Genomic DNA, 7,750 nt, shown 5'->3' with positions numbered 1-7,750 from the left:
TTCTTTACTACCTCTGCCTGTTGCCAGTCGGGAAGATGTCCTTCCTGATCCACGTGGCCCACCATCGCGTTTGAGAGGCGGTGGTACCTTAGGTCCGCCTTGTGCTCTTTTATTCTGGTATGTAGGCCCCTGTGACTCTCACCATAATATGACTTGTCACAGTTGCCACATGGTATCCTATATATGACGCTGAGGTCGTTTGTTGTTTTAGATGTTGGTGTTACTAGTTGTCTGATTCTCCTTCCCGTGTCATTCACTATTTCTAGTCCTAGTGGGCGTACAGCGTCCCCCAGTGTGCGTGAAAATTCTGAGTCCGGTACGACTAGGTATTGTTTGTCCTGTCTGTTTACTGGTTCTCTCCGTTGCCTGATGTTTTGAGCTTTACTTAGAGAAGTGGACAGTAAGCCCTCTGGGTATCCCAGTGATATGAAGGTGTTTGTGACGCGGCGGATTTCTTCCTCGAGGAACTCCTTGCTGCAGATCCTCAGAGCTCTGAGGAAAAAACCGATCACCACTCCTGTTTTGGTTCGTTCGTCATGTGCACTGTAAAAATGTAAAAGGTCATCTTTGTTGGTAGGTTTCCTATAAACTCTAAAATGTGCTTTGTTATCCTCTCTAATAATCTCCGTGTCGAGAAAAGGCAGGCGACCACGGGACTCAATCTCCATAGTGAATTGTATATTATTAGTCACTTCATTTAACTTTGACAAAATCTCCTCAGCATCTGTCTCTGCAGGGGAAATGAATAGGCAATCATCTACATACCTTAGCCAATGTGAACCCTTTGGGAGAATTTTTAAAAAATGATCCCTCTCCAATACCTCTAGGTAGAGGTTTGCTGCCACTGCACTCAAAGGAGATCCCATGGGAAGGCCTTCCAACTGGTGGTATTCTTGGTTGTCAAATCTGAAAGAGCCAAATCTCATACATTTTTCTGTGAGCTGCTTGTAGTCTCTTTTGCAGATCGGTAGGCTATTTTCGTCGATGGTTTGTAGTGCTTCCTTGATAGCGTTGATGGCGCCTTTTATGGAGACATGGGTAAATAACGATGTTACATCGTAACTGATTAATCTTTTCTGTGAAAAGTCTATGTTGTTGAGTTTCTCGATTAAGTCTGTGGAATTTTGGAGATGCGTACTACTGATGTTACCAAGGGCGGACGATAGGGGTTTGGCTAGGATTTTAGCTAACCTGTGCGGGGCGCTTCCAATACCTGAAGTAATGGGTCTAAGCGGTATCTCCTGTTTGTGGATCTTGGGGAGTCCTTTCAAGGTCGGTGTCTTGGGGTCTTCTTCTAAGAGATGTAACATTTTCTTACCCTTTTCGGTTCTCTTCAAAATCTTTCTTGTGGTTTTGTTGAACTGTTCCGCTTCCTCTTTTGCTTTGCCGATGTTTTGTTTGGTGTATGTGGACGGGTCGGATAAGAGATCCTCCATTTTGCGTACGTAATCCAATTTATCAAGGATCACTATACCTCCGCCTTTATCAGCTGTTGTGATCAAGATGTCGTTGTTGTCTCGGAGTTCTTTTAGTGCACGTGTGTACCTTCTGGGGATGGCTGGCTCACGTTTTCTCGAGGCTAGTGAGCAGCATAATATTAGACCCTGTTTGAATCCGTTCTCTAATTCACTGTCCCTCCAATTATAGTTCTTTTCAACATAGTCGGCCGTGGTTTTGTGGTTAATGCCCGTGCTGAACTTCAGACCTAGGGAGAGAGCTTCTTCTTGTGTTTTTGTCAATCTGAGTGATGATAGGTTTGTAATCAGTTCGTGCCTCCCAACTTCCTTCCATCGGCTGTTGTTGCACAAATGTTCTAGTTTCATTTGGAGTTTTGCTTTCTGGATCCTGTCTTCTTCCTTGATTTTAAGGACAAGGCCATGTGTTATGTGGTCTTTCTTCAAGCGGCTCCTGATCATGCTTTCTTCATTTCGTAGGGTTTCTCTAGCTTCTTTTAGGTATTCTCTGGCTGTGTTGCTGAAGGGTTTGTGTGGGTGGTGTAGGTGTTTCGGTGCTGATCTGGGTAGGACCTGTTCTTCTAGGCAGTCCTTTAGGAATCTGTCTCTATTTTGAATACTCGTCAGCTTCCTCCTAAGAGTAAACTCATCCTCGGTGACGCCACGCCTGTCTTTTCCATCTTGAGACAAATGTTGGTACATTATGACAAGTTGATGAAGGTGGAAAAAGAAGTCACGGGTCTAGTTCCGAGTTACTGAGTTTATTCCTGACCGGTTTCGCTCTATGCTTCTTCAGAGGAATGTGACTCTGGAGTGAAGCTGGCGGTATACATAGTCTGAGTAAGACCGCGTTCCCTCCTTGGAGGTGGGTTACGTTTGGTTGTACAATGGTTTTTAATACAATAGTGATAAAAATACAATAAATTGTTGTGATGTTATTACAAAACAGCTCCGGTGTGTGTGGAATGTTGATCGAGGGTGTAACATTGTAAGTGAAGTGAGTGGTGTAGAAATGTGTGAATCCTAAAAAGTGTCATATGATAACTTATAGTATTAAATAATATAATAATATAAGGATAAATATCCAGATAAAATGAATGAAATAAAATGAAAATACAAATACAAATACAAATATAAATATAAATAAATAAAAATAAATATAAAAATAATAAATATAAATAAAAATATATGCTTATTTAAAGTGACATGACATCTCATCGCATATCATTGTGTGACAGAATGTTATCAAAAAATATACATACATATATAACAATGAATAGATAAATAAATGCCAAAGAAATATATAGTAAAAATATGAAATGAATATAATAAATAATAGATAAAAATAAAAATAATAATAATAATAGTAATAATAATAATAATAAAAACGAACTGACCGGCCTCAAGCCCTCAACCCAGGGAGCGCGGACGTTTGGGCACCGGATGGATTTTGTCGTTCTATGTGGCGCTGTTCTGGGGCAGGTTCTTATGGCTGCGTATTGAGCTGTGAATTTTTCCCATTTAATATCCCCTACTTTTTGGTTGATGTTGGCATTGGTTGTTATATATAGGGCTTCAATCACCTTCCTTTGTCTTTTTGATAGACCTTTCTTTACTACCTCTGCCTGTTGCCAGTCGGGAAGATGTCCTTCCTGATCCACGTGGCCCACCATCGCGTTTGAGAGGCGGTGGTACCTTAGGTCCGCCTTGTGCTCTTTTATTCTGGTATGTAGGCCCCTGTGACTCTCACCATAACCAAACGCGATGGTGGGCCACGTGGATCAGGAAGGACATCTTCCCGACTGGCAACAGGCAGAGGTAGTAAAGAAAGGTCTATCAAAAAGACAAAGGAAGGTGATTGAAGCCCTATATATAACAACCAATGCCAACATCAACCAAAAAGTAGGGGATATTAAATGGGAAAAATTCACAGCTCAATACGCAGCCATAAGAACCTGCCCCAGAACAGCGCCCACATAGAACGACAAAATCCATCCGGTGCCCAAACGTCCGCGCTCCCTGGGTTGAGGGCTTGAGGCCGGTCAGTTCGTATTTTTTTTTATTATTATTATTATTACTATTATTATTATTATTTTTATTTTTATATATTATTTATTATATTCATTTCATATTTTTACTATATATTTCTTTGGCATTTATTTATCTATTCATTGTTATATATGTATGTATATTTTTTGATAACATTCTGTCACACAATGATATGCGATGAGATGTCATGTCACTTTAAATAAGCATATATTTTTATTTATATTTATTATTTTTATATTTATTTTTATTTATTTATATTTATATTTGTATTTGTATTTGTATTTTCATTTTATTTCATTCATTTTATCTGGATATTTATCCTTATATTATTATATTATTTAATACTATAAGTTATCATATGACACTTTTTAGGATTCACACATTTCTACACCACTCACTTCACTTACAATGTTACACCCTCGATCAACATTCCACACACACCGGAGCTGTTTTGTAATAACATCACAACAATTTATTGTATTTTTATCACTATTGTATTAAAAACCATTGTACAACCAAACGTAACCCACCTCCAAGGAGGGAACGCGGTCTTACTCAGACTATGTATACCGCCAGCTTCACTCCAGAGTCACATTCCTCTGAAGAAGCATAGAGCGAAACCGGTCAGGAATAAACTCAGTAACTCGGAACTAGACCCGTGACTTCTTTTTCCACCTTCATCAACTTGTCATAATGTACCAACAAATAATAATAATAATAATAATAGTAATAATAATAATAATAATAATAATAATAATAATAATAACACTAATAGTAATAATAATAACAATAATGATAATGATAATAATAATAATAATAATAATAATAATAAATAATAATAATAATAGTAATAGTAATAGTAATGATAGTAATAATAGTAATAATAATAACAATAATAATAATAATAATAATAATAATAGTAATAATAATAATAATAATAATAATAATAATAATAATAATAATAATAATAATAATAACTTGTCATGTGCTATCGCAGGTTCGAGTCCTTGGCTGTACCACATTTCAATTTTGCATGTATGCTTCCTCGAGTATCTCGATGTTGATGGCTTAGAATTAAAGTGCATTGTGGTTGATAAATATATATATATATATATATATATATATATATATATATATATATATATATATATATATTATACATATATATATGTATATATGTATATATATATACATAAATATGTATATATATATATATATATATATATATATATATGCGTGTGTGTGTGTGTGTGTGTGTGTGTGTGTGTGTGTGTGTGTGTGTGTGTGTGTGTGTGTGTGTGTATGTTTGTGCGTGTGTGAGACAGGGAGAAAGAGGGAGAGCTTAGATTCCAAAATTACCAATAGACTTGGCCATATTTGAGCTCTGAATTCTCATGCGGGAGAGTAATATCTGTCGATCACCAGTCCAACACGTCGTCCAAGACCGTGGTTGATCACGCGCACACACACACACACACACACACACACACACACACACACACACACACACACACACACACACACACACACACACACACACACACACACACACACACACACACACACACACACACACACACACACACACACACACACACACACACACACACACACACACGCACAGACACACACGGAATACAATAGATTAACCACTTAATCAATTATTAGGTTCCATAGGCTCGCTGGGTCCCTTGGCCTCCATTATGGCGCCTTCACCTCCCCATGCGCCTCTCTCTCTCTCCCTTCCTCCCTCCATCATCCCTCTCTCCCTCCCTCTCTCTCTCTCTCCTTCCTCCCTCACTCTCTTTTCCTCCCTGACTCTCTGACTTACTCCCTCCCTATCATTATAGCCTGTCGACCCTGATAAATTTGATTTAAAATTGATCAGGATCATGATGATAAGTGTATATGCATACATATATGCTTAGATACATGCATGAACAGACATAATTTTTTTCATACATAAATACATACATACATATATATATATATATATATATATATATATATACATGCATAGACTCATACATATACATACATAGATACATACATACATAGATACATACATACATAAATACATACATATATACATATATACATACATATAAGAACACAAGAATATAAGAATGAAGGAGACTGCAAGAAACTCTAAGGCCTACACTAGGCAGTTCCATGTCCATTGTCACCTGTCATCCCCATCCATAAATTTGTCTAAACTTTTCTTAAAACAGCCGATAATTTCAGCACTCATTACGTTGTTAATAATTCTGTTCCATTCGTTGACCACTCTATTGGTAAACCAGTTCTTGCCTGTTCCTTCTTAAATCTAAAACTGTCTACTCTAAATCCATTGCTGCGAGTCCTGTCCTGTTGTCTTAATATGATGACCTTGTGTGTTCACCCTTTTTAAAGCCCTTGATCCACTTGAACACCTCTTTTAGATCACCTCATACTCTGCTTCTTTCCAGACAGTTTAAGTTAAGATACCTAAGTCTGTCCTCATAAGGTAAATTTCTGAGCCCGTGTATCATTTTGGTTATTCTCCTCTGCACTGATTCCAGTGAACTGATATCCATTCTATAGGACGGAGACCAAAACTGTACCGTATAGTCAAGGATGGGTCTGACACCAGATAGAATTTGATAACTACCTCTGCACTTCTATTCTATTCGCAACCATCCTAGCAATGAAACTTAATGCTCTATTAGCTGTATTCCTGGCGTTAATGCACAGTGTCCTGGATTTAAGGTCAGGACACACTAGAACTCCCAAGTCTCTCGTACTCAGCTTTCTGTAAAGAAGTGGTATCTAAGCTATACCTTCTTTCTGGGTTGTGAAAAACTACGTTTATTACACTGCACTTTGAGATATTGAAATCTATTCGTCCTTTCACCGACCATATGAACAATTTGCCAAGATCTTCCTGCAGAATCTCGGCGTCTTCTCCTGGCCTAGTTAGGCGTCCTATTTTAGTGTCGTCCGCAAACTTACTAACATCACTATTAATCCCATTGTCCAGGTTGGCTATATGGTTAATGAACAATAAGGGATCTAAATCTGAGCCCTGGGGAACTCCAGTAGAAACACTCACCCACTTGGATTTTACAGCGTTTATGGTGACCCTCTGTTTCTTGTCACTGATCAATGCTCTAGTCCATTCAAACACTTTTCCTCCTATGCCATGGTGGGTCACTTTATCAAACGCTTTGCTAAATTCAAGGTAGATAATATCGTAACTACCATTGTTATCTGACGCCTTGAAGACATTAATGTAAAATGATAGATTAGTTGCACATGGCTTGCCCTTGGAGAACCCATGCTGTGAGTTACGAATGAAATTATGTCTCTCGATGTGATCTCTGATTCTATTAGCTATTATTTATTCAGGCATTTTACCTGTAACTGATGTCAAACTGATTGGCCTGTAGTTGACCATAGACGATTTATCTCCTTTTTTAAAAACAGAAACGACGTTTGACTGCCACCAAGCAATAGGCACAAAACCAGTGTCTACCGACTTATCAACTATTTCCGTTAACTGGTCGTATATTTCAAATTTATACTCTTAAACACTCTCAGAAAAAAATCGTCTGGACCCTGGGATTTTGTAGCTTTAAGTCTATCAATCTGTTTTATTACTTCTACCTTACTAATGTTGATGTTAGTTGGTCTACTTCCATCATCTCAACTGTAAATCGGATCGCAGTCAGATACTATATCTAACCTCTCCTTTGTAAATACCGTAAGAAAATATTTGTTAAACGCCTCGGTGATTTTTTCTCCTAATCTATGACGACATCTTCGTCGTTTCTAATTGTGCCTATCCTTTCCTAATGTTTTGCTCTGTAGATACGTACTAGCTTAACCACTAGCTACAAGTGGGCTTGGTTCTTCGTAAATTCGAGATTAGGACGGCAGTTAACAGTCGACTCAAATCCTACGGGAGCTAGATTAACCCCAAGGTTGAAGAATCTTATAGTCTCGGTAGCAAAGTAGGTAGAGCAAAGGCCTGCCACCGCGCAAGCCTCAGGCTCGAGTCCGGGGAAACTGTCGGAATTATTTGATTGACATCGTTGTCATTGGCGATTCTATACATGTATACATACATATATACATACATACATACATACATACATACATACATACATACATACATATATAGATACATATATACATACATACCTCCAAACTTGCATGTACAAACACACATATATACATTTTTTCTTTTTATCCAAGGTGTCGCCAGG

This window comes from Oratosquilla oratoria, unplaced genomic scaffold (genome assembly GCF_046742065.1).
Source record: "Oratosquilla oratoria isolate Oo_2021 unplaced genomic scaffold, ASM4674206v1 SCAFFOLD63, whole genome shotgun sequence".
Lineage (NCBI taxonomy): Eukaryota > Metazoa > Arthropoda > Malacostraca > Stomatopoda > Squillidae > Oratosquilla > Oratosquilla oratoria.
Note: the sequence above shows the minus strand (reverse complement) of the source record.